This window comes from Callithrix jacchus, chromosome 1 (assembly GCF_049354715.1).
Source record: "Callithrix jacchus isolate 240 chromosome 1, calJac240_pri, whole genome shotgun sequence".
In the NCBI taxonomy this organism is placed as follows: Eukaryota; Metazoa; Chordata; class Mammalia; order Primates; family Cebidae; genus Callithrix; species Callithrix jacchus.
In genome coordinates this window covers 74,930,278-74,956,563 of record NC_133502.1, presented here as the reverse complement: position 1 = coordinate 74,956,563, position 26,286 = coordinate 74,930,278, and the positions used below count along the sequence as shown (strand labels likewise).

General features: G+C 42.5%; 1 pseudogene across 1 annotated transcript; it reads right to left on the bottom strand.

The window, feature by feature from the left end:
• Positions 1-732: 732 nt before the first annotated feature.
• On the bottom strand, positions 733-12,824 carry LOC100396956 (terminal uridylyltransferase 7-like; annotated as a pseudogene). Its single transcript, XR_013525994.1, has 4 exons — positions 12,742-12,824; positions 11,013-11,560; positions 5,811-5,992; positions 733-2,510 (listed from the first exon to the last, which is right to left on the bottom strand). The product of XR_013525994.1 is annotated as a terminal uridylyltransferase 7-like (transcript).
• Positions 12,825-26,286: the final 13,462 nt, after the last annotated feature.

Here is a 26,286-nt window from a genome sequence, read left to right as displayed (position 1 = left end):
TCCCTTCTGCTTGGTCAGGCTAATCTCAAACTCCTGACCTCAAATAATCCACCCACCTCGCCCTCCCAAAGGTCTGGGATTATAGGCCTGAACCACCACACTCAGCCAGTCAGGACACTTCTAACCACCTGCTCATTCCCTCAGGAATCCTGAAAGCTTTCAGAACTCATGTGTCCATGCCAGTGGTTTAGAATGGGGAAACCACTTACTCAGCCTGGAAATTCAGTCCCAGGTTTTCTTTCAATCCATATTTAATATCAGGAATAAAAAGAGAACACGGTGCTAAAATGGGCAGCCCTGTAACTTCCTGGAGGCTGCTGTGCAAACCTGCTGTTAGGAAATCGGGCTCAAAGGACTCCAGCAAAGGAGAATGATGCTGTCAAACTCGTTCTGCTCCTTGTAGATCTCCCGTGTTTTTACTCCAGAAACGCTGGGACTTGATCCTAATCAAGATATTTGAGAAACCACAGGACACGCCTCCTTTCCTTGGCTCCTTCAACTTTTCCCACCCAAGCAAGATTCTGTCAGGGTTCAGGACCTGCATGACCACACACCTGGACACTCACATAATTGGATGAAACAAGAGTGGTCGTTAATGTCCTCCAGCCTGTGGCATAAATAACCAGCAACTCCGTTTGGGAGCCTAAAGTTTCAAACACAAAGTACCATAGAGTTTTGTGTTAAAAATCTAATGGAATTTTCAATTGAGAAAAATGACGATGCAAGTCTCAATCATTTCAGAAGGTTTATTTGCCAAAGTTAAGGACGCGCCCAGGAAACAGGTCCACATGTTTCTCTGAATATAATTTTGAGGACTCCAAATTTAAAGGTGAAAGGGCGGGATATTAAGAACTACACAATTTTCATGTAAGAGGCGGATAGGGAAAAAGAGTCATTCATGTCTTTGGCTGGCTCCGTGAATCTGCACTTTTTTTACGTAAGGTGACATAAACAAATGGGGCAGAGGAAAAATGCAGGGAATCTGCATTTTACACAAGAAAACACAAACAAAATGAGGCAGGGGGACAATCCAATATGCATTTGTCTCTGGTGGGCTGGGGGTGACTGCACCTGTAGACATAAGCTATCAATTTACATGACCATGGTGAAATTTTAACAGCTCACTAGGAATTTCCTTGTGGGCAAAATATGGCGGAGGAGGCATGTGGCTTTTTTATCTTGTAGCTATCTTATTTAGGAATTAAAAGCGGGAGGCAGGTTTGCGCGAACCAGTTCCCAGCTTGACTTTTCCCTTAGGCTAAGTGAGTCTGGGGTCCCAAAATTCAATTTTCCTTTCATAGGATCCAACTCAGTCTGGACTCTTTGTGAAGGAGGGGCTTCAGGGCTCCATCTGTGTAGGGGCTGGACCACAGCTGTACATCTCCAAGTTAAGTACTGGTAGGAGTGGGGCAGAGGACTCATAAGGCTTTTGAGGAGTACAGATCACCCTCAGGTTCCCCTCGGCTCACCCCTGCTCCCACAACCCCCCGCTCTTGAACCCCTCTGCAAGACCCTCCCAATTGGACAATCACACGGCAGTGCATTATGGGCTGTCATGGTGCCCTCTGCCCATCTTGCACTTGGCTGACTGTACCTCATCTTCCCAGGTAGATGCAATTCATTTCAACCAATCCCAGGGCTCAGCCATGGAGACCAAGGCCCTGTGGGGGCCACAGAGGTGAGCTTGTGGGGGACACTCAGTGGGCATGCTGCCAAACCCCCTTTATGTACAGAGCAGGACACTGAGGTCAAGAATGGTAGAATGACTCACCTGACGTCCCCAAGGAAGGAGTGCCAGGCACATGGGGGTAAACAGGCACCAAAGGGCTCAGGATGAGCACTCTTGTTACTGGTGTCAAGGTGAACTATGCCAAAGGGTAGACTCCTTCCTTCAAACACTGTCCGACGTGCAGGAAGGAAGAAGGGAATGGAAATCATAATGCTGCTCCAGGCTTCTTTTGTCTCATCCACTGGCCGCTTTTTGTTCAGGCTATGTGCGAATGCTTTCTTCACCCAGGTGACCTGATGAAGCCATGTGTGTGTGAATCTGCTCTTACCTTGGCTGGGATCATGTTGGATAACGAGGAGAGAGTCACTCCCTGAGCTGGTTCTGAGCTCACCATCTGGCATCCTGACAAAGGCTCCCTGCCCTCCTGTCCCCAGTCTGGAACGTGTCTAATTGTAGGGAATCCGTGAGCCCCACATGCCAAAATGTAGAAATCCATGAGTCCCACAATGGGCACCAGAATGTAGGGAGCCAGCCCTACATCACCCATGGGTACCCCGAGTTTGGTGGCAACAAAGAATGAGAAAAAGACAGATTAAGAGAAAAAGTTGGACCAGGGTGCCATCACTTACCGGAGGCGACAGTGAAGGCCCTGAGCTCTGATCATCCACACTCTATTGATTACAATCACTTTGATCAATAGAGTAGGGGTGGAGTGATGATGGGATGAATCAGTGAGCCGGACATGGATCAGTGAGCCGGAACTGGTGTGTCATCCTAAGGACTGATAACAGTGGTGGTTTGGGAGTTTCACAAAACAAGAACATGTGGTTATCTTTAGCTTATTATCAATGTACAGCTGATGGAACTCAGGCCTTACAAGGAGTCTACGGGAGGCCTTACAAGGAATCTGGCTACAACGTAGTGCTATGAAGGGGTTTTATGTCCTTGAGCACAATGTTTCTGGTAACAGAGCCAAGGTCACCCTGCACTGGAACATGAGGCATGAAGATGCCTTCCTCCTCAGAGGCCTGCTGCAGCCTTCATTCCTTGTTTATATGTTACTTATAACCAATTTATGTAGGCATCTGTGAGTCCTTACTCCTCTGCTGTTTTTCCCAACATCTAATGATAATAGCAGCTGCCAGTCATCACTGTCTATTACTTCCTGCTGGGTGCTTCTTATTAAACCACTTTATCTTCACGGTTATCCATCCCCATTGTATAGACAAGTGAACCAAAAGGACAGAGGCACTTTTTTAATGTGCTGAGAGCCTTAAAGCTAAGACTTGAGGCCAAATCCATCTCACTGGTCTTAGGTTGTATTGGTTCTCCCATGCTTTGCTGGCTGTGGCCTCCTTCCCCAGCCCAGCTCCCCTAAATGTGAACCCTCTCAAGAGAATCTAATTTTAATTCTCTCCTCCTCCATGCTCACACCACGTCAGGAACCCAAGCTGGGTCCAGAGCCCCATGATCCTTGACAATCTAACAAGGAGGACTGCCTCAATTATTTCATGCCCAGGGCCTTCATCTAACAAAGAAATGTATTAGATGGGAAGGAGAGAAAAGAAAGGAGAGATGGAGGAAGGGAGAGACAGAGATATTAAAGCAAAACCTTCTTTTATCAAGATATTTTATTACCCTAAAGATACTCATAGTAGTGTATCAATAGAATACTGATATATCTGTATACTCACATATATATATATGTGTGTGTGTGTGTGTGTAAATATATGCAGGTATGTGTAGAAAATATGAATATATAATGTATTCTAATGCACAAAATCTGTAAAGACCCCATTGAACATGCGTGCAAGTCATGTTGAAATGGAAATGCTAAAGGCCTTTGAAAAGCTACTTTTTGCATTTCAGGGCAAGTCACCCATCTTAGCCAGCAGAACAGGAATAGGAGACACTTGGGCAACTGAATTCATCAGTGGCATTCAGAGACAGCTGGTGGATCTGGGGAGCTCTGATTTCTTCCCTGGGGAAGGTGGCCTGGCTGAGCGGGTAAACGGTCCCCATCCCTGTCTCCACCTCCGCACCTTTGCCCAGGCTGTTCCCTTTCCCTGGAAAGCTTCCTCTGCCAGCCCATTACCCATCCCTTCTCAGTCACCCTCCACCTCCCAGATGACCCACCTTGAGTCTTATCTAGTCCAGGACAGCGTCCCTGACCAATACCAGCTCACAGTCCTACTTTTCTAGTCTGCAACCCTACGCACCCTGTGAAGAGTAACAGAGATGAGCTACGTAAAAACTCCCATCGTCAAGCCTAAAATGTGACAGGCACTCAAAAATCAAAAGTATCATGACTATGTTGAAAATCAGAACAGGAGGCAAAATGGAAGTTAAGATAGAGGGTTTTTTGTGGAAATTTTTCATTCTGAAACGTTAGGATTTTTCTCGGCCATCATAATAATAGCAGAGGCCTACGTGCCAGGCGTGGTCCTAAGTACTTCCTAGGTGCCATCTCCTTTGTTCTCCACGCAGCCCAGGAGGGGAGTCCTGCTCTGTTCCTGTGTGGCAAGGGGAGAAGAGCAGGGGGCACAGCCGTGGAATTTAAACGCAAGCTCCTAACCCTTCCTGCAGCCTCTGGCTCTCTCCTGACCTGGCAGAATTGGAAGGTCACCTTCAAAATCAAATTTCCTTTCACCAAGGCCCAGAGACCTAGTTACTTTAGGTTCACTGTTCTGTCTGGTGTGGCCAGCGGAGTTAAAAATGGAAATGGGGTTCTTTCCTCTCTCACATGTATTCATTTTAACAGTTCAAATTCATGATTAACGTGTCCTATAAGCAGTTTGACTGTTCAGTTTGTCTCCTTGGACTTCATGTGAATCTTCACTTTTTTCCTTCCATAGGAAACTAGATTTATTGTATTTGTTTTGGAAATTAGATATAGATGAAGTTTTGTTTTCTTTGTAAGAATAAAGTGGCATTTAGACTTGAAAGGTGGGTAAGATTCTGTTCTTTCAGGAGGTGGAGGGGATTTTCCCAGCAGAACCGAGCAGGTCTGGGCTGCTCCAGCGACAGGGCATCAAGGTCTGCTGCAATGCCTGGTTCAGGAGCAGCCACATTAAGCAACAGCTTCTCAGGTGAGAGACAGAATTCCAGGACTCTGCTGCGGCGGTGAGTTGCCCCAGCCGCTCCAGAGAGGTGTGTCGGGTCCTGGAGTGGCCCAGCTCCCTAGTGGGGATCACTCAGGGGTCGCTCATGACTCCCATCCAGGTTTGGCTCAATGAGTCTTCAAGGAAAATGAGGCATTGGGACCATTTTCCACATTCCAAATACGTATCAGTTTCCGCCTTTAACACTCTTTGTAGATATTCTCTTCACTTGCACAATAGTAATATTAAAGAGTGCTGATTTTTAATTGACTAATTTTCATGAAAAACCAATATAGTCATTCGAAAGAAGCCAGAACTCCCGGCCCTGGCAGCCTCTGCTCCAGGCCCTGGGGGGGGCACAGCTGCCCTGCCCCAGTGTGCTGAGCCCCTCTTCCACAGAGGACCCATTGTCTGTGACAACCTTTGTAAAAGACAGTTGAGGAGTGAGGGGGACTGGTGAATGAGATAGGTTTATGCCTATCCTCTGTACCCCACTGCGTAACAGCAGGATAACAGGAAATGTTTCCAAATTCTAGAGTAAAAGATACTACGCCACTGCAAAGTAACACAGTGGAAATGTAGATGTTATCACAGAACACAGCTACACATGATAGTTTTCATTCACAATATGGGTTTTGTTGTCTTTTTCTCTAACTAGTGGGTGCTTTTGAACAAGTCACTTCATCCCCTCTCCCTTGGGCCCTGGCTTCTTGCCTCTGAAAAATGACTGAACTTGAACTTGATGGCTTCCTAAGGTCCTTCCTACCCGAGAGTCTGACAAGCTCTGGCCTGGCATTCCTGGACAATGGCTTATAGGTGGACAAAGCGTCTCAGGAGCCATACCAGGGAGGGAGGTACAGTGTGTCAGGCACACTGTTTGATAAATATGCTCAATTACTACCATATACTCAATTACTAACAAAGTTTAGGCCAAAACCAGGATTCTAACCAACAAATATATATATATATATGGATGTTACCCTTTTTAGCCTGTCAATGCAGTCTCTTTTCAGTCTCTCCTCAGCCTGTTGTAAGCCCAGCAGCTCCTTCGTTGAAAGCACAGACTCGTCGATCACAGGGCCCTCCAAGTCTCCATCCTGTTCATTTTCCTCATTTCTAGTCTTCCGTAGCTTCCTAGGTCTGGACCTCTGCTTCTTGTTTTCTTAAGTTGGGAGAAAAACATTACTGGCAATACTGAATAATGCTACTCCTGAGTAAAAAGCAGACCTTACATATACATTAAATCATGTGGGAGAATAAATCACATACGAATGCAGAGCAGAAGGAAAGCTAGCTGTCCCATGTACAAAATGCTTCAATACTGTAGTCAGTGAACACATCACCTGCAAACATTAATCCATAGAAATCATCATTTTGGAAAACTTAAAAGAATTCTACTTCCATCATATAATTTATTTTTATTATCTCTTCCTGGTATACTGTTGAGCATACTCAAACAACAGAACAATTATACTCTGAAGGCAAGTATATCTATAATTCTATTATATGTAATGTATTATAATACATACTGTAAATATATCTAATATAATCTAATAATACCTGAAAGTATACCTGTTATTCTAATTAAAACCATCCACATTTGCTTTCATTTTCTCTAAGTGAACAATCTCAATAAGGCAAAATGGACAATGTACCCCTGGACAACTCAGAAATTAACTACATCCTCATGTGGAGTGAAAAATCAATAATTTAGTTGCAAATTTAGCCTTGAATAACATACAAGCCGGGTCCCTCCATTAATATGAAGAAGTAGAAGCCAAAACTTTGTTTACTAAGGACAACTATCTCTCATTTTATCTTTACTTTCATTTTGGCTTCTTTGAATGGCCTGTATACTGAGCATATTTCAAAGGAAAAAAACAACTGGCAATTGAAACAAAAGTTTTCTCTAAGTACATTTGTTTATAAACCCTGCTATTAGTTCTACAATCCTTATAATGAATAATTCTCTTCCTTTTTAAAACTTACAACTTCTCAACTTTAAAGTGATTGTGGCATTAAACTATAAAAAACTGTTTTATATAGCTTTGATAATTTCTTTTGAGTTTTGAAAAATGAAACAATTAATTAGTAACACATTAGTGCTTGGAAATATAAACCTACTGAAATGTCCTACATGAAGCAATTCCTCTATCAAGTTTTCAGAGGAACTCATTATTAATAGTAGGGCAATTACAATGAGCTGGCTGGCTGAAAAAAAATCTGTCCAAAAAGGAAATATAAGACCTGAAATTTTATAAAAAGCTTGCTGAGAGCTCTAAAGGATAGCCAGCAAGCATTGCGCTAAAACTACCTGAGATGACTACCATGATATTCTGCAAACAACTTCCACAATATGAGAAAATTAAAAAAAAAATTAAAGTGTTAGAAAAGTAGTTTTAAAAAAATCAATCAAAAGGCACTGAACAAATAAATACTAAAAGGTTAAGTTGTCATTTGAACAGAAAATCAGGCTACCTTGGGCTTCCTTAATACTTCCTTTTTAATACTTCCCCTACTCCCAATTAAACTTATTGCAATCTTTTAAGGCCAGTATTCCTGGTCTGAATACTTTTTTTTAATTCAGATAAGCACTTCTTTTACTTAGAGACATGTCCACTCTCATTTAATTTGCTTACCATTATAAACGTTATCAAAAAAATTACATCTGGCTTTATTATTACAGGTTTCTTAGGCAAAAACTCATTACAAATTTAGAATAATATTGCAACACCCTTTAGAAAAACCCCTATTAGTTTGCAAGCCAGTAACTCATAGGGAACTGAATTTGTTTTTAAACCCTTCCTCTCTTCTGGTCAGAAAGCCTTCTCCATATTACTGTACTTGCTGTCACATTCTAGAAAGAGTAACTTCTCTCTTCCTCCAAAGACCACAAGTAACTAACTCCTATCACTTTTATACAGAAGTGGATGGCTGCAGAAATTCTGTCAGATAACGGCAGCTACCAGGATGGTGTATCTTCTTATGCAATAGATTTAAAGCACTTTATATGTACTGCCTCAATTTAATCCCTATAGCAATCCTGCTAATACTAATATTGTCCCCACTGTACAGATGGGGACAATGCTAATCTAAGAGAACAACTTCTCCAAAACCACATGGCTAAATCAAAGTAAAGGGATTGAAAATATAGATTAAAATATGGATGGGGCCAGGTGCAGTGGATCATGGCTGTGATCCCCAGCATTTTGGGAGACTGAGGTAGGAGGATTGCTTGAGCTCAGGAGTTCAAGACCAACCTGGTCAACATAGTGAGATGTCCTCTCTAGCAAAAATGAAAACAATTAGCCAGGCAAGATGACATGCTCCTGTGGTTCCAGCTACTCGGGAGGCTGAGGTGGGAGCATTGCTTAAGCCCAGGAGGTGAGGCTGCAGTGAGCCATGATTTCACCATCGCACTCCAGCCTCAGTGACAGAGTGAAACTGTCTAAAAAACAAAGAAACAAAGGATAGAATCCTGAAATTCAGCCTTTTATCTAACAACATAAAAACTGGAAAGAAATTACTAAAAGCCCTTCTTGGAACATACCCATTCACATCTACAGTGGACTAGCACTGACAAGGCAATATAATCTTCTAAACTGAGTTTCCCAGGAATGCATGGTAAAAACTGTCAAAAACTCTCACTGGAGGGACTCTTGGAGGGTAAAGCTAGGTACTGATGAGAAATTCTCATAATTAGAGGAAGACTACCTAACTCACCTCAGATTTATTGTAATAACAGTTGTCTATATTCAGCATTCCAAGTTTCCCGTATTTTATTTGCATATGGTTCACAAAGGACATGTGTATTTGAGTGGATGCTTTCCAGCTAAGATCATTAATGGCAATGTCCCAAATACATTAAATTGGCAACCTAGGTCATCTGAGGGATAAGGTAGGGGCAGTAATGTAGAGCTAAAAAAAGAAGGTACTGAATTTGGGGCACACACAAAAAAAGGCAACTCTAACATAATTTCCATTATATCTTCTCACATTGTTGAATAAGATCCTTCCTTATTTTTTATTTATTTATTTTTTTGAGATTGAGTCTCACTCTGTCGCCAGGGTGGAGTACGTGGCATGATCTCGGCTCACTGCAACCTCCACCTCCCAGGTTCAAGCGATTCTCCTGCCTCAGCCTCCTGAGGACCTGGGACTACAGATGTGTGCCACCACACCTGGCTAATTTTTGTATTTTTAGTAGAGACGGGGTTTCACCATGTTGGCCAGGCTGGTCTCGATCTCTTGAGCTCATGATCTGCCCACCTCAGCCTCCCAAAGTGCTGCTATTACAGGCGGGGGCCACCGCGCCCGGCAGACCCTTTCTTATTAAGGCACAATTTTGATTAATAAATTTCAATCTCTTTAATGAGATCCTTTTTTACTTTATACTTTCAGTTAAATATTCTCTAAGTAAATGTTATACCAAATCTTAATACTTCCAATATGAAGCCTTTACTTAATAACCGTGAAAGCATATACCTGTATGTCACACAGGGAAAACATGCAAGCTTTTGAATTACCTCCAATGAAAAGATTGCAAAATGTATTTCCTATTCAAATACACATAAAAGCAACTTTAAGTTGCTTTTATAAGAACACATATAAGATAAAAATACATACAAAAGTTTTCTAGTCAGCAACCGGTTGCAAATTTTTGATCTATAAACATTCTGTTTAAAATGCTTTTCGGCCAAGCACAATGGCTCATGCCTGTAATCCCAGCACTTTAAGAGGCTGAGGCAGGCAGATCACGAGGTCAAGAGATCAAGACCAGCCTGGCCAAAATGTTAAAATCCCATCTCTACTAAAAATACAAAAATTAGCTGGTTTAGTGATGTGTGCCTGTAGTCCCAGCTACCCATGAGGCTGAGGCAGAAGAACTGCTTGAACCTGGGAGGCAGAGGTTGCAGTGAGCCAAGATTGCACCACTGTACTCCAGCCTGGATGACAAGAGTGAGACTCTGTCTCAAAAAATAAAATATAAAATAAAATAGAAATAAATAAATAGATCTGACAACTAGAAGATCTCCAAAAAGCCCATTTCCCCCCATTTAATATTAACAAATGCTTGAGACTTATTTTTATCCTAAGACCTTAGGATAATGATAAGAGATGACCTTTTTGATTTTAAGTATTCTATATGCATGGGACACAAATTCAAACACCTTATAGGTAACCTATGTATGAACTGACCACTGTGAGATAACATGAAGGGAAAAGGCATGGGGCGATATAGAAAGTGGCCACATTGACAATGCATTTAAACTCAAAAAATGTATTTAAAAGTGCTGGCCAGTTTGCAACACATTCTATGTGACCAGTAAGAGGCTTTCAGCCAATAAACTTACAAAGTCCATGCTTCCAACTATGATACTATTGTTTCATTTTTTCCATTCAATTTATGTCTTTACTTCATTTCAGTAAATATTGCCCATTAGTTAAAAATAACCTTGCTATTTGTAGAAATCACTGCCACATGGACAAAATCTACCTTTTACTTTTAGGAAAACATATTATCTCCTTATTATCCCTTTGGGGCAATTAACCAAGCATGTGAGGGAACTGCGAAATTAGTTTTGGTCTTATTGAAACCAAACAGCAAAGCTTGAATCTGTATTTGACTTTCTAAACTTGTTTCTCAACCTGTCATGATCCCTTTTGAAAAACAAAAATCTGAGATTATCCTTCTCAGGACACTGACATAATACCCAAAAGATGTATCTCTTGTTGCAGGAGATAAACAGCGTCTATATTGTGTTTTTACATCAACAGATAAGTTTTTAAAAAAATGTTTATATTCTGTCATTTATATTATAAACACATTCATTATTCAAATGCAAAAGTATAATCATAATTTTTAAAATATACACACCACTGAGCAATTATGATATGGTCCCCTGAGGCATATAACTACCCTCTTCTTAAAAAACATGTTACAGAAAATACGTTTACTAAAGTAAAATGAGCCTTGAAGCAAAATAAACTTTTAAAGGGATCAGTATGTGAAATGTGTTGAAGCTGCCCAAATATCATGATTACAGTCCTTAAAATAATCACAATAAGTGACCACATCTTAAAACAGAAACGATGAAAAACTGCAACTAAATTGCTGAAAATAACAAAACTCATTGGGATTAAAAAGAATAAGACAATGCTGACAAGTTGGAAAACATTACCAGGACTTCCTGCTTCCATTTCTGACGTGGTTTCTAGGCTTGTTAGGTCTTTATGAAACAGTCATCTTACAGTTCTGCAGCCTCTTGTGTCTTGCCACCTATAACCATCTTCATTTTCTTGAAAGAAGTCTTTTCTTGGTCGGTTTATAACAGGAATTCTAGGTCCAGGTTTGAATTCTCTCCAGTTGTCTGAATTACCAGTATGTTCATCAGACAGCCATCTCTTACTCTGATCTTTGTGGTTGTCATTTATCCAAGCGGGTTGACTGTAGATTGGGTTTTTAAATGCATATGGATTGCTGGAAACAGCACATGGTCCTTTTCTGGGGGTATTCCCATAGTTCCCTGGTGTTATCTTTTTTTTTGAAGGCCCTTTTCCATTTTACTGCCATGGTCTTTAGCATAGTCATTCATTATTAAATAATCTTGTTGGGGGTGACCCTTTCTGAAATCACCATCATCTATAGTCCCTCGATCTTTAGTGCGCTTCACGAAATAAGGTTTTGCTGTATCTCCCATGGTCTGACGTTAATTTTCTTACTTTGCACCTGAAAGAAGGCATTTTGGGGAAATATCAAACTATATAACAAGATATCATACAAGTATACAAAACAACACGTTTATTGTGCAGATGCCCAAAAGCCTGTAAGAAAGAAACTTTCCCTATTTTTTTAAAATAAAAATTCTATTACATCCTTAATAACCAGTGCATTACCCTAGAGGTTGAGAGCCTTGGTCCTCTAATATCCTTCATGGAAATTAATACTATTTGGCATGAAGAATAAATTTGTGAATAAGAGATTCACAAATATAGATTCGAGAACTGTAGCATAGTAGAATATTACTCATAACAAGTTTGGTTGGCTTTTCCCTATGTAACAATGCGTTTCTCTTCAAAGAAAACCTCATCCCAAGCCAATATATTACTAAACTCCCGAAACAGTCTTTTTTTTTTTGAAGTGGGCAATTATTTGTAAGTGTTATATACCGAAACTTTACATGAACGGAATACTACATCTCTTAACTCCAATTTTCCGTCCCTTCACCACCACTATTCTGGACGACCGGCTTTGAGCGCTTAGATTACGGAGGCACTGGGCTTCAGACCAACGTGTAGTTGTAATCAAAGGGGCTGGGTTTCCGATCAAGGGTCAACTCCAGTTAACCTCGTCAATCCCCGTTCTCCAACCACAAACAAGTCTGGTTTTGTCAGGAACAGCAATTCCCTGAGGAATGACACTCATCTGAACACTCCACCACTCATCTGAACGCTTTTCAATCCTCATCTGAACGCTCCATCACTGATCTGCCTCAGTTTCCACCTTTCTGAGCCTGACGCGGAGAAAGAGGAGGCGTCCCTGCACTCCTGGCTAAGAAGCCACCGTGGGGACCTGGAAGCAGGAAGTGACCTGCTGCCTCCATGGGGTTCCGAGATTCCCCTGGCCGGCCAGGGGACCAGAGTCAAACGCCTTGACCCAAATCCCATCTTCTGCTCCCTCAGAGTGTGACAAAAAGTGAAAACACGGACTCGAACCGAGAGCTCAGTCTCTGCCGGCCTGGGGGTTCCTCGGTTACCTAAACTGGTGCGAGGAGGCCGGCGGGGGATGGAACCAATGTACCTCCGGGGCCAGGCCGGACCGCTACTCTGGAGTCCAGGAAACCCACTAGAGAATCAGCGCGGAGGCGAGTCTGGCAAGGACTTGAGGAGAAGGCGCCCAGGAGCACTCACCACCTTCGCCGCGGTCCCCAGCCTCTTCCTATCCCGGCCGGGATCCCTCTCTGTGTTTTCCTTCGGCCCCACTTCCGGCGCTCAGCGCTGTCTCACCGTGCGCTATTCCGAGCCGACTGTGCCCCCGCCTTAGCGTTCCGCCGTGCACACCGGAAACGCTTGCCGAGCCGGGAGGGCTGCCCGCGGTGCCCCGCCCCACGGTGCCCCGCCCACGCTCCGGGGCCAATGCCCTGGCCCCGCCTAGTCCGCGTCCCAGCACCCTCCCTCTCAGTGTCCGGCGTCTGGTCAGGCCCTGGGGCGCGCCCCTCGGCGCGGGCGGATTACTGGCTGCTTGCGGGATAGCCGGTTCGCCGGTTTTTCCGGCGCGCGGGGGCCAGGCCTCCAACTACTTTCGAGAGTAACACCAGCCGCTTCTCCCGGCTTCGACGCGCCTCAGGTTCCCCCTCTGCTCTGGGCGCTGAATGCTCGGGAGAGGCGCGGGAGCCGAGACTTATGCTCCCGCAGAGGGACGCAGAGCCGGCGGGAAGGCACAGCCGAATTCCCCGTACTCGGGGCCTAACTTTGCCGCTTTGTGCTACCCGGTTGCTTCCAGGGGGAGCGAAGGCGCCGAGGCCTCATAGCGCTCTTGGTGTTTTTCTGATAATTCGGCGTGATTATTTTCGTGAATTCTTCATTGCCGACCTTGTAGAAATGCCAGCATTTAAACGTCCACTGTTCACCCAGATCTCAAAGTGGTCAAGGAAAATGGTCTGCTTTTTTTCTTAGGTTGTTTAGGGATAACTTTTACTTAAAAAAAAAGTGCGTTTCGAAGAGTATGTGTAATGGCAAGGGATACTTTTGAACTGTAGAAACCACACTTCGAACTCAGGTTCCTTTTTTTTCTTTGTGACCTTCCTATTTGCAATGTTCTAAATGCTTTGAAAAGCATCAAGCAACTTGTGAAATTAGGGAGCATTGGGAAAATGTGACAGTTTCGATTTCTCTGCTTTTTTAAAGCATGTAAATTGAAAGCTATCAGGTGCTATGCGGCAGTGATCTTAAAATAATACACAAAGTACTGCCTATGCTAGTAACTGTTTTGAAGGCTTTTCTAATATTAACTCCTTCGTTTTATTTTTAGTTTTTATTTTTGTAGAGACGGGGGTCTCCTATGTTGCCCAGGCTGCTCTCCAACACCTGGACACAAGCCATCCTCCCACCTCGGCCTCCCAAAGTGATGGGATTACAGGGATGATCCACCATACCCAGCCTTAACTCCTTTAATCCTCACAGCTTCAGAAAGACTGCATCGTTATCCCAATTTTAAAGATGAGGCGATGTATTTAGCACTTGCAGTGAAGTAAATGGCACTGCCGCAATCCAAACCCTGAATATGAGGCTGTTATTAACCATGTGGCTATAGTAAAAGTGATGTAAAATACGTCTCTACAACTTTCATAGAATTCCTTACTTAGATATTGATTCTGAAAATACATGAGCATCAAACTAATATTATCTTCAACAGGCAGAGAGTGGCCTTGAAAATACAGTCCAAAAGGGAGTGTGGTGATAACATGATTACATTAATTCTGAGACAGCAGTGTCACCACACCCCACCCAAGCCCGTGATTCCTGTACAAAAGAAATGGTTTAGAAGTCTGCCTCTACCTGGAGTTCTAGAGTAGCAGCAGAGGATACATCTTTTTAAGGATTAAAAAAAAAATTTTTTTTGAGACGGAGTCTCTGTTGCCCAGGCTGGAGCCCAGTAGCACCATCTTGGCTCACTGCAACCTCCACCTCCCAGGTTCAAGCAATTCTACTGCCCCAGCCTCCTGAGTAGCTGGGATTACAGGCGTGTACCACCACACCCAGCTAATTTTTGTGTTTTTAGTAGAGATGGGATTTCACTATGTTTGCCAGCCTGGTCTCAAACTCCTGACCTCAGGTGATCCACCTGCCTCACCCACCCAAAGTGCTGGGATTATAGGCATGAGCCATACCTGGCCGGAATTTAAAATATTTTTGCTAGGCACTTTTGCTCATGCTTGTAGTCCCAGCAATCCAGGAGGCTGAGGTAAGAGCCCAGGAGTTGGAGGCTGCAGTGAGCTGATGGTGCCATCACACTTCAGCCTAGGCAACAGGGCATACCCTGTCTCTCGCAAAAAGAGATTTAAAAAATAAAACATTTTAAATTTGCATTTTCTTCAACATCTTTCCAAAAGCCCAGCTTCTGTTATTCTAATAGTTGCTTGCTTTTAAGATTCATCTTGAGGACAAATGAGGCTCTCTAAAATAAGATACAATACTAATCAAAAGATATTGACAACTTAATATACCTTTTTCTGTCCACATTATGCTGTAATAGATATTTAAATTGGTTCTAGGAATCCTTACAATCCAGCCGGAAATTATTGTTTGATTTTTCTTTGGCTGCCACTGGAAGGACTAATGAGTTTCTCAGAATCTTTGTGGTGATTGCTTCATGGTCTTGACCTATTTCCAACAACCTGGAGCGGAAATGTGAGGGCAAAGGCTGCTATATACTGTTAAGCATTTCTCAGAGGACATTAATACTGCTTCGTATTTTACAATATATTTTCTATCTTGAGCTTAACATTATAATACATCTTAAAATTCTTGTGATTCTATCTTGAAATTAACATTGTAATACATGTAATACATCTTGACACTCTCATAATTCTATCCTGAAACCAGCATTGTAATACATCTTGACAAGTCAACTTTTAACAAACCCAGTGCTCTTTTTCTATTAGAGCCATAGAGTCAGAAATGCAGGAATTATATTCATAGCTTTATCAGCCAGCTTTTTCCCCAGTGGTTTATTTGGTTTGGTTTGGTTTTTTAGAGCTCTAATGCTTAAATGTCAGTCGTTTATATCCATGTTGTTAGCAAGTTATGTTGGTTCTGCCTTCAAATCTGTCCAGAGTCCAAAAACTTATTACCACTTTCACTGCTTCCAGCCAGATGCTCACTACTATCACTTGCTTCCACCTTGTCCTCCAATTTACTCCTGACACAGTAGTCAGAAAATGCATGTTAAAAGCCAGACTAACTGATTTTCCCCTCAGAACCCTTCACTGGCTCCCAATTTCTCTGGGAGTAGAAACCAACGTCTTTGAATGGCTCAAGGCCTTTCCCTTTACCTCCCGATATCAGACCTTATGACTCTTACCCCAGTGGTATAATTTAAAATATATTTGGCCTTTGTCCCCAGTTTCTGTGATGGTTCTGTCATAGAGCTCTTAAAATCCTTGAAATTTCCTGAGTGATAGAAATGTCTTTTTGTGTTCATAGTGAGCCCCTAAACTCCTGGGTTTATGCTAATGAGGTGATTTAGGATGGGGGCCCTACATGGCCTCAGCCTGGGGCTAATCACCAGAAAGACCAAGTGATTGGAGGATTAGAGGGTTAGAACATTGAGTTCTACCAACTGACCTCTGTGAAGGGAAGGAGGGGGCTGAAGATCAAGCTCTCTAAGTAGCCTTGAACAAAAAGACTTGATGAGGTTCCCTAGAGTTGAACACAGGTAAGTGCTGGAGGTTGGCTCACCTCAAGAGAGCATGGAAGATTGGCTCACCTAGAAAGAGCATGTGCCCTGCCCCCCAACCTTGCCCTTTGTACCTCTTCATCTGGCTGTTCATCTGTATCCCTTATAATATCATTTATAATGAACCAGTAAACGTGTTTATCTGAGTTCTCAGGGCCGTTCTAAAAAGTTACTTGAACCCAAAAAGGGGGTCACAGGAACCTCGGAAACCAGTCAGTAAGAAGTATGGGTGGCTTTGACTTGTGATTGGTACCTGAAGTGGGGGCAGGCTTGTTGGGCGGTGCCCTCATCTGTGGGATCTGACACTATCACCAGGTAGATAGAATTGAAATGAATTATAAGACACCCAGTTGCTTCTGTAAGGGCAGAAGGAAATTTATACCCTCAGAAGTTTTGATGGTTTGAATCTATAAAACAAACTTGCCATGGAGCGATTAACAGGAGAAAAGGCATATCGATATATTAACTTGCAAGCTAACAAGAGCCAAACAAAGTATGAAACTCAAAGAAGAGCCAAATGGCTGAAGTTTAAACAGGACCCTGAGCCACAGAAAGAAACTGTAGTGGTGGTGACCAAAGTCATTGAAAGGTGAGGGTACAGTAAGTACGTGGTGAACAAAACTTTTCTTGTTATACAGATAGTCTTTCAGACTAGAAGAATGGTTTTAAAAAATAGGTAAAAAGTCTGTCCAGCCAGATGTGGTGGCTTACACCTGTAATCCCAACACTTTGGGAGGCTGAGGCCGGAGGATCGCTTGTGCCCAGCAATTTGAGAACAGTCTGGGCAACATGGCAAAACCCTACCTCTACAAAAAATACAAAAGGTTAACCAGGCATGGTGACACACACCTGTAATCCCAGCTACTCAGTGGGCTGAGGTGGGAGGATCACCTGAACCCAGGGAGAGGCACGATCTCAGCTCACTGCAACCTCTGCCTCCCAGGTTCAAGCGATTCTCCTGCCTCAGCCTCCCCAGTAGCTGGGACTAGAGGTGTGTGTACCACTATGCCTGGCTAATTTTTTTTATTTTTTATAGAAACAGGGTCTTATCAAAAAGGCTGGTCTCAAACTCCTGGCCTGAGGCAAGCCTCCCTCGTTTGCCTCCCAAAGCACTGGGATTGAAGGTATGAGCCACCACATTTGGTCTAGATAACATTTCTACTTGATCATATTATATATCAATTTGTTAGCGTATTTGTGGGGGAAAGGAAAATTTGAAACATTCTCAAAGTTTAGCTTTTTCCTGCTCTGGACTACTTCCCCAGAGAGAGAATGAATCCGTGGATGTTAATGTAGTGTCAGACTTTATGATCATCTCCAGAAAGACTGTATTTAAGCTCATCAAAAATCCATTTTCTTTATATAGAGTGTCCTAGCTGTTAAACATAAATGATCATTGAGAGTCACCACAGAATTGAGGAAAGCCTCTGGCGTGAAAGATCCATTCCAGAGTAAAAAGAGCTTGGCAATATTGGCAGTTCACTGTGACAAAGGTGCCATCCTAATGCAAGCTGTTAATACTAGAAGAAACTGGGTGAGGGGTGTACTACCTTTGTAATTTTTCTGTAAGGTTAAAGCTATTCTAAAATAACAAGCTTATTTTAAAAAAAACTTGGGGAAACAGAGTTAATTCACAGAGCAGAAGGAAAAATATAAAATTAATTACCTTATTTACATTACGCCCCTGCAGGATTTGGGATGGAGAGAGTAGACCCTTGCCCTTGGCCATCAGCTGGTTGCAGAGTGTTAAAATTATTGCAATACGTTTGCTTTTTTTTTTTCTTTGAGAAGAATATATTGTATATAGAATATAAAGTAGCATTTAGATAAGAAAGAGCTTGTGGGGCTGGACATGGTGGCTCATGCCAGTGATCAGGCAGGTGGATCACTTGAACTCAGGAGTTGAGACCAGCCTTAGCGACATGGCAAAGCCCTGTCTCTACAAAAAATACAAAAACTAGCTAGAGATGGTGGCATGTGCCTGTAGTCCCAGCTACTTGGTAGGCTGAGGTGGGAGACCTGGAAGTCGAGACTGCAGTGAGCTGTGAGTGTGCCACTGCACTCCAGCCTGGATGACAGAGTGAGACTCTGTCTCAAAAAGAAAAAAAAAAAGAAAGGAAAGAAAGTTAATACTGAAATTTCTTTAAATCTCTCATAAATCTACAGCATTTTGGGATACATGTAGTTTTGAATACACACCCCTGATTCCAGTCCTAAAGCTTTTCCTTACATATCTCTTAAGTGCCTTCAATTTATCATGGTTATTTTACATTTAGGGGTATAAAACTGAGTTATTCAGACTCAAGTTTAAAGTAATTTGTAGTTCATTTATTTATCCACCCGTGCATTTTCCCCTTTGCCTCAGAGCCTCATTCCCATTCCCATTCCTTCTCCTTCTGGATACTCACTCTAATGTCTTTGAGTAGACTTGTAGCTTTGCAAGACATGCAGTGCCATTCAGTGTCCCAATTAGTCATGTAAAATTTAAAAAGTGATGTTCAGTCCACCCCACAATAGCTCTAGTCCTGTGGTCCAACAAAGCCATTGAAGGCTCTAGTTCTTTTGAGATCCTTGCTCTTCTACCTACCAGAATGTTAACTTCCATTTAAGACCAATATCAAGATCATTTGAAGGCCAACATTCGTTATTGGTTATAAGACGTCAGTCAACAGTCACCGGTTCTGCATGATTGCATTTACACCCAAGCAGAGAGACTGGTTTCCTGAGGTTTTCCTTAAAAGCAAGTAACCAGCTTTCTCAGAGACTCTCAGAGCCCTGCTCAAATCTCAGAGGCTCAGATTGGCTTAGCTCTGAGAAAGGAAAGAATGATTCTAACAAGGTTCACCTTGGAGCTGAAATCTGTCACTTAGATGCCACTATTGCTACCCAATGGGAAGGATAGAATGAATATTGGGAGTCACAGTCTAAAGCCACCTCACTGTCTCCCTGGCTTTATTATGCTTTCCTCCAATTCATACAACACAGCAACCACCTGACTGTGTAACTCATCACTTGCAATCCTTCCGTGGTATGGTAGCTAGTCTTTAAAGATGCGCTCCCACTTAGTTATACCATATAGTATTCAGACAAGACACAGCTTGATTTCATCCGATCATCATTTTATCAGGTAGATATTAATACACCTATTTCTTGGATGAGAAAACAGAGGTTTAGAGAAGTTAACTCATTTATCAAACAGTGTGCCTGGCACCCTGTACCTCCCTCCCCGGTATGGCTCCTGAGACTCTTTGGCCACCTACAAGCTGTTGTCCAGGAATGCCAGGCCAGAGCTTGTTGGACTGTTGGGTAGGAAGGACCTTAGGAAGCCATCAAATTCAAGTTCAGTCATTTTTCAGAGACAAGAGTCCAGGGTCCAAGGGAGAGGGAATGAAGTGACTTGTTCAAAGGCACCCACTAGTTAGAGAAAGAGACAACAGAACCCATGTTGTGAATGAAAACCATCATGTGGTTTGTGAAAAGACCTAATCTACATTTGATAGGTGTACCTGAATGTGATGGAGAGAATGAATCCGAGCTGGAAAATACTCTTCAGGATATTATCCAGGAAAATTTTCCCAATCTAGCAAAGCAGGACACCATTCAACCCCAGGTAATACAGAGAACACCACAAAGATATTCCTCAAGAAGAGCAACCCCAAGGCACATAATCGTTAGATTCACCAGGGTTGAAACGAAGGAGAAAATACTAAGGGCAGCCAGAGAGAAAGGTCAGGTTACCCACAAAGGGAAGCCTATTAGACTTACAGCAGATCTCTCAGCAGAAACCCTACAAGCCAGAAGAGAGTGGGGGCCAATATTCAACATCCTTAAAGAACAGAACTTTCAGCCCAGAATTTCCTATCCTGCCAAACTAAGCTTCACAATTGAAGGAAAAATAAAATCTTTTATGAACAAGCAAGTACTCAGAGATTTTATTACCACCAGGCCTGCTTTACAAGAACTTCTGAAAGAAGCATTACACACAGAAAGGAGCAACCAGTATTAGCCTTTCTAAAAATATACAAAAAAGTAAAGAACATCAACATGAAGAATTTACATCAACAAATGGATAAAATAGCCAGTTAACATCAAATGGCAGTAACCCTAAATTTAAATTGATTAAATCCCCCAATCAAAAGATACAGCCAAAACCTAACAGTATACTACATCAAGACCCATTTTATATCCAAAGATACACAAAGACTCAAAACAAAGGGTTGGAGAAAGATTCACCAACCAAATTGAGAGCAAAAATAAATAGATAAACAAAAAGCAGGAGTTGCAATTCTCGCATTTGATAAAATAGATTTCAAAGCAACAAAGATACAATGGTAAAAGGATCAATGCAACAATAAGAGCTAACGATCCTAACACCCAGATACATAAGACCCATAAAGAGATTTAGACTCAACAAGACAGAAAATTAATAAGGATATCCAGGACTTTAACTCAGATCCGGAACAAGCAAACTTAATAAATATTTATAGAGCTCTCCACTTTAAATACACAAAATATACATTCTCCACTTTAAATACACAAAATATTGACCAGACATTATTAATACTCATTTTTAGAATAAAGCAATATTCCCGTTTTCTCTCCCTCTTTTTCTTCCTCTTTCTTCCTCTCTTTCTCTCCTTTAAAAAAAAAAAGATCTCCAGGCAATTAAAAAAAAAAACTATCATGTGTAGCTGTGTTCTGTGATAACATCTACATTTCCACTGCGTTACTTTGCAGTGGTGTAGTATCTTTTGCTCTAGAATATGAAAACATTTCCTGTTATCCTGCTGTTACACAATGGAGTACAGAGAAATTCCTCCTCCTTCTTCTGATCCCTTTCTCTCTCTCACCTTCTGTTTCTCCCACTCCCTCTCTGTTTCTCTCCCTTCTCTCCCTAATTGGATCCACTCCCTCCTCTCCCTGTCCTTCTCCTTTCTTTCCTCTCTCCTCCTTCCCCTTCTGATCCCCTTCTCTGGTTCTTTCTCTCTCTCCCTCCTGTCCTTCTCTCCTTTGTTTCTTCTTCAGTCTTACACACTTACACACACACACACACACACACACACACACACACACACATACACACATACCTATAGCCATTATCGCCTGAGATAATTGCATCAGAGAGATGGACCTGCTCTGAGGCTCTGCATGTGAGGGGAATGGCGAGGTCCCTAAGATGCTTCTGAGAGTGTGGCCCACCTGCCCATTTTTTCTTATCTCCATTTGCAGCACCAGGGTTTCAGCACCTCTGGCAGCCTGGACTCTGGGCCTGGGAGGAAGGTGGGGCTGTGCTGGTGCAGGGGCTGGCCCTGCTTAGAAGGTGGCATCAGGAGGAGGCTATGACAGGAGGGCAGTCTATGTGAGCTTGGGGTGCTCCTGAGGAACTGCGTGCTTAGCATAGCCATCACCAGGGTCTCTAGAGATGTTTGTGAGTGGATGGGATGGCGTGGCCAACTTGTGGGTGGATTGGATGGCATGGCCAGCTGTGCCCTGGCAGGTGGAGCCCTCACCATCTCTCCCAGTGGCCCAGCTCAGCCACTGACTGCTGGAGCCTGGGAGGAAGGAGGTTCCACTTTGCTCCAACAGCTACCATTGTAGGCCTGAGATTGTACGAGTGAGGACGGAGCCCGCAGGCAGAGCCCTTCTCCTCGCCTCCTGTGCATTACTTTCCCAGGTGTTTATTTTGAGCCAAAGTGCAACCGTATGAAAATGGAGTTCACTCTTTCGGCGGCTGGCCATGGCTATGAAGGAGCAGAACTGGATAAAAATAAATATTGGCTGGTGAAGAACAGGTATAAATTGCTAAAAAACACTTCTATTTGAAACTCAAAGGGAATTGTTGTTTAGAATCAGTATTCTGGATACAGGTCTTAGATTCTTTCTCCTATTTAGGTTAAACACAGAAGAGTAATGTGTGATTATATCATTAGGATATTGTCACAAGAGATATCAATGTAGTATCTTTACCTTTGCATTGCTAAATTCTGAAAATTTTCTTAATCTTGAGACATATCTGGATGGAAAACATCCAATTATTTTTCTGCCTCTGATTTTGCAGTTATGCAAAAGGTTTTGAGTCTGGGATGGAAGTTACATGTAGGTTAAAACTCAAGAATGTGTAAAGAATGAACAAAAACATTGGCCTTTCCTGATTCTTTCTGTGAAGCCTGTGGCCTCTGGCACACTGTTTAAGTTGGGTCTTCCTATTAATAGCCCAATGGACTTTATTCTTTCACTGCAACAGAAAATCTCCTTTTCTTTCAGCTGGAGTGAAGGCTGGGGCATGCGTGGCTACATAAAAGATGGCCAAAGACTGAAAAATCAACAGTGGAATCACTAAGCCTGCAAGCCTTCCCATTGCATGAGCTGATGGACGGTGAGGAGGAAGGACTTGACTGGGGATGGCACGTGTACGGGAGAGATTCATCTTCAATCTACCAGCCCCTGCTGTGTGGGGGGATGCACCCCTGAATCACTGAAGATCCGAGTGTGATTTGAATTCTATGACATTTTCATACTGGTAAATGTTACCACTATTTTGATTACTGCTATAATTGCATTATTGATTTACTGAATGACTTTAAATTTTTGGCTTTAAAAGGATGGATAAAGTTTGACCTGTTTAAATAAAACTTAATTTCAGGTGGAGTGGATGATGCACTGATGTTTGGTAGTGTAGTCAAGCGTGTAATTGGGCTCTACAGATGTAACTGCTGTGCCAGTGGTTCACTAGGAGGAAGAGTGGGTGGCCTGCTTGCTCTTCTACTTACAGATACGTAGATGTCATGGCAGTTGTGCAGGGGCTATGTCTGACCCAATCTTTGATTGGAGAAAAATTTGACAAATGATCTATGAGGACAAAGGGAACACATGGTCTTTGCAGTGGAGGCAGGACAGGGCACTAGTGCCTTGCCAAGGCTGTTTGTTTTTGGATCCTCAAGGGACAAGGGATAAACTCCAGAGTTTGAGGCTGTGCGTCAAAGGTGGTGTGCTGGCTTTGGAAGGTGGAGAACCAGTGAACCAGGAATGAGGATCTATGGATGCATTGAAACCAAGCTGCCCTATCCCTGATTAATTTCTTAATACCTAGGAAAAACTTCCGCATTGTACTGGTTAAAAAAGCACATAGTTTCATCACCTGTGTGTTTTCAACAATCTCATGTTCCCACTCAAGAAACATAAACAATAAGTCGGAGTATTTAGTGAATAGACTCCATATCCCAGTGGAGGGTAACCCAGTATTTAGTGAATAGACTCCATAACCCAGTGGAGTGCACAGTGGGGTCTCAGCTCAGAAAGCCTCCAGCAGGCCCTGCCCAGGTCCACTTGGATTGGACCATGTGTCATGCCAGACTCTCCTGAGTCCCTCCTGAGTAGTTGCTAAAATTTCACACTTTCTGACCTAAAATGACAGATGTGGCATTTGAAGCTAAATAATTTGGATTTTGTAATGAAAATAGCCAGTGTGGTAGCAAGAAGGTTTGGGAGACTCTGAAGCTAAATCTATTGTACCGACTGGGATCTAGATTTGATATAACTTGAATTTATGCAGCACCTGCTATGTGCAGGTCATCATCACAGTGGAAGAGACAGGCCCCGACCTCAAGGAGTTGCAGCTTTTAGAGAGAGGGAGTTCACTAGGGAGGGCTTCCAGGAGAAAGGGAATGCAGATATCAGCCAGAGCAGCAGTCAGTACAGGAAGGTGAAGAAGTGAGCATCTTGGCAGAGACCAACATGTCAGCCACCCTATGTCAAGACCCTGTGGTTAGAGACCCTGAGAAAGTAACTGCATCTAGGGTTTGGGTGATGAAGCTTGTGCAATGGAGTCTCTGGACACAGGGGAACCACTGAGGGGGCGGGTGCAGTGAACAGACTGTTCTGGTTCTCTCTTGCTGTCAAACCACCCAGAAACCCAGCATCTTGGAAGAAACATCTTTCACATTTCCTGCCTGGACTCAGCTGTGTAGTTTTTACATAGGGTCTCTGTCTGTGCTGAGAACGTCTGGAGGTTTAATGGGACTGGACATCAGTGAGGGTTCACTCACTTGGCTGGCTACAGATGCTGGTGTCAGCTGGACATTCGTCTCGAGCTGTTGATCAGAGCACCTGCCTGGGGCCTCTCCATGGCTTGGGCTTCCCATAAATCAACATTGGGAAATGCATGTATATGTGTATTCAAGGTTGATAAACTTAAAACACTTAATTTCACCAAGTAATAATCACCTCTATTCATAAAAAAAATAACAAGTATTACTAGGAGATTTGATCTCGTCCCTTTAGTACTAGATTTGAAAAGTTTCATAATTCACATATAGAAGATTTGATCTCGTTCCTTTAGTACTACATTTAAAAATTTTCATAATTCACATGTTTAAATATTTTTTCTTCATATTTAAACTTTTGACAAATATTTATTAAGCACATTTTATTTAGGCCATGCTGTGCTGTGTTTGGGGACAGAAAAGTGAAGCAAATACCCACACCCCTTTACCATGGAGCTCCTCTTCCATGTGAACAAGCAGAAAGCACATCCAAGCCTGGCACAAACCATGAGAAAGTGCAGCACTGGTGAGCCTCTCACAGGAGTCCAGTGGCAGGCAGCGTGCAGGGCTGAGTAAGGACCATCTTATCTTTTTTTTTGTCATTTTTCAACTTTTATTTTAGAGCAAGGAGTACGTGTGCAGCTTTGTTACAGAGGCATATTGCGTGATGCCGAGGTTTGGAGAATGAATGAATCTGTCACCCAGACAGTGAGCATTTACCAAATAGGCAGTTTCTTTTTCAACCCTTACCTCCTCCCTCTTTCTCCCTCTTGTATTCCCCAATGTGTATAGTTCCACTTTTTATATCCATGAGTACTCATTGTTTAGCTCCCACTTATTAATGAGACCATGTAGTATTTTATTTTTTGTTTCTGCGTTAGTTTGCTTAGGATAATGATTTCCAGCTGCATCCATGTTGCCACAAAGAACATGATTTTATCTTTTTCAGGACTGCATAGTATTCCATGGTGTACATGTACCACAGTTTCTTTATCTGTTGATGGGCACCTGGGTTGATTTCATGTCTTTACTACTGATAATAATGCTGTGATGAACATGTTTACTAGAATGATTCATTTTCTATGGATATATATCAACAGTTGATGTTGGCTATTTATCCTGTATCTTGTGAGTACAATAGTTGACAGGCAGAGACAGACAATAATCAAGTAAACAAATGAAGAGTAATTAAGGCCACTGATTTTGAAATTCAAGAGTTCTGGGTTTAAATCATGGTTCAGCTTCCTCACAGCCATGTAACTTTGGGCAAGGCACTTAAACTTGTAGAACCCCCATTTCTTCACCTCTGAAAGGGAAATTTAAAATGTGGGCACTCTGAAGATTAAAGGGGATGATTCAGTAGTGCTTAGTATCCAGTCCCCAGTCCCCAGCATAGAGCCACTATTATTCTTCTTAAAGGTGTTTGGCAACCTAAGAGTGCTCCTATATCATTGAAACATGCTAGTTGGGGCTTTATTTTAAGAGACATCACTGTATATCACAAAATATACATGAAGGTAATATGACATGTGACAGGCCCTTGAGATCTGGGGAGAGCTGGTCACCTGAGGTCTTGAGACAGAGCAGAGGTGGACAGATTAGAAATCCAGGGCCATAAACATGACCAGGAGCCATGCTAACACTCTGCCTCTGCTGAGCTCTCTGCTATGGTTTGATGTAGGATTGTAGGATTAAGAAAACCCTGTGCCTGAAGGTTTCTCAGCTGAATGAGCTGTCATCATTATTGCATTCTGCCCTGTTTATCCTCGGTTATTGAAACCCATATGTGCGACGTACTGAAATACGTCAACTATGAACACATTATGTGGCTAAAATCCAATCTTGCCAGGCAGAGACCCATCTAGGAAGCCTATGTTCTTCCCATCTTCCTTTGCATTCTCTCAGAAGCACAACAAGCATGTAGAAAATCACTTTCTTCACTGTTAGCAAGGAAAT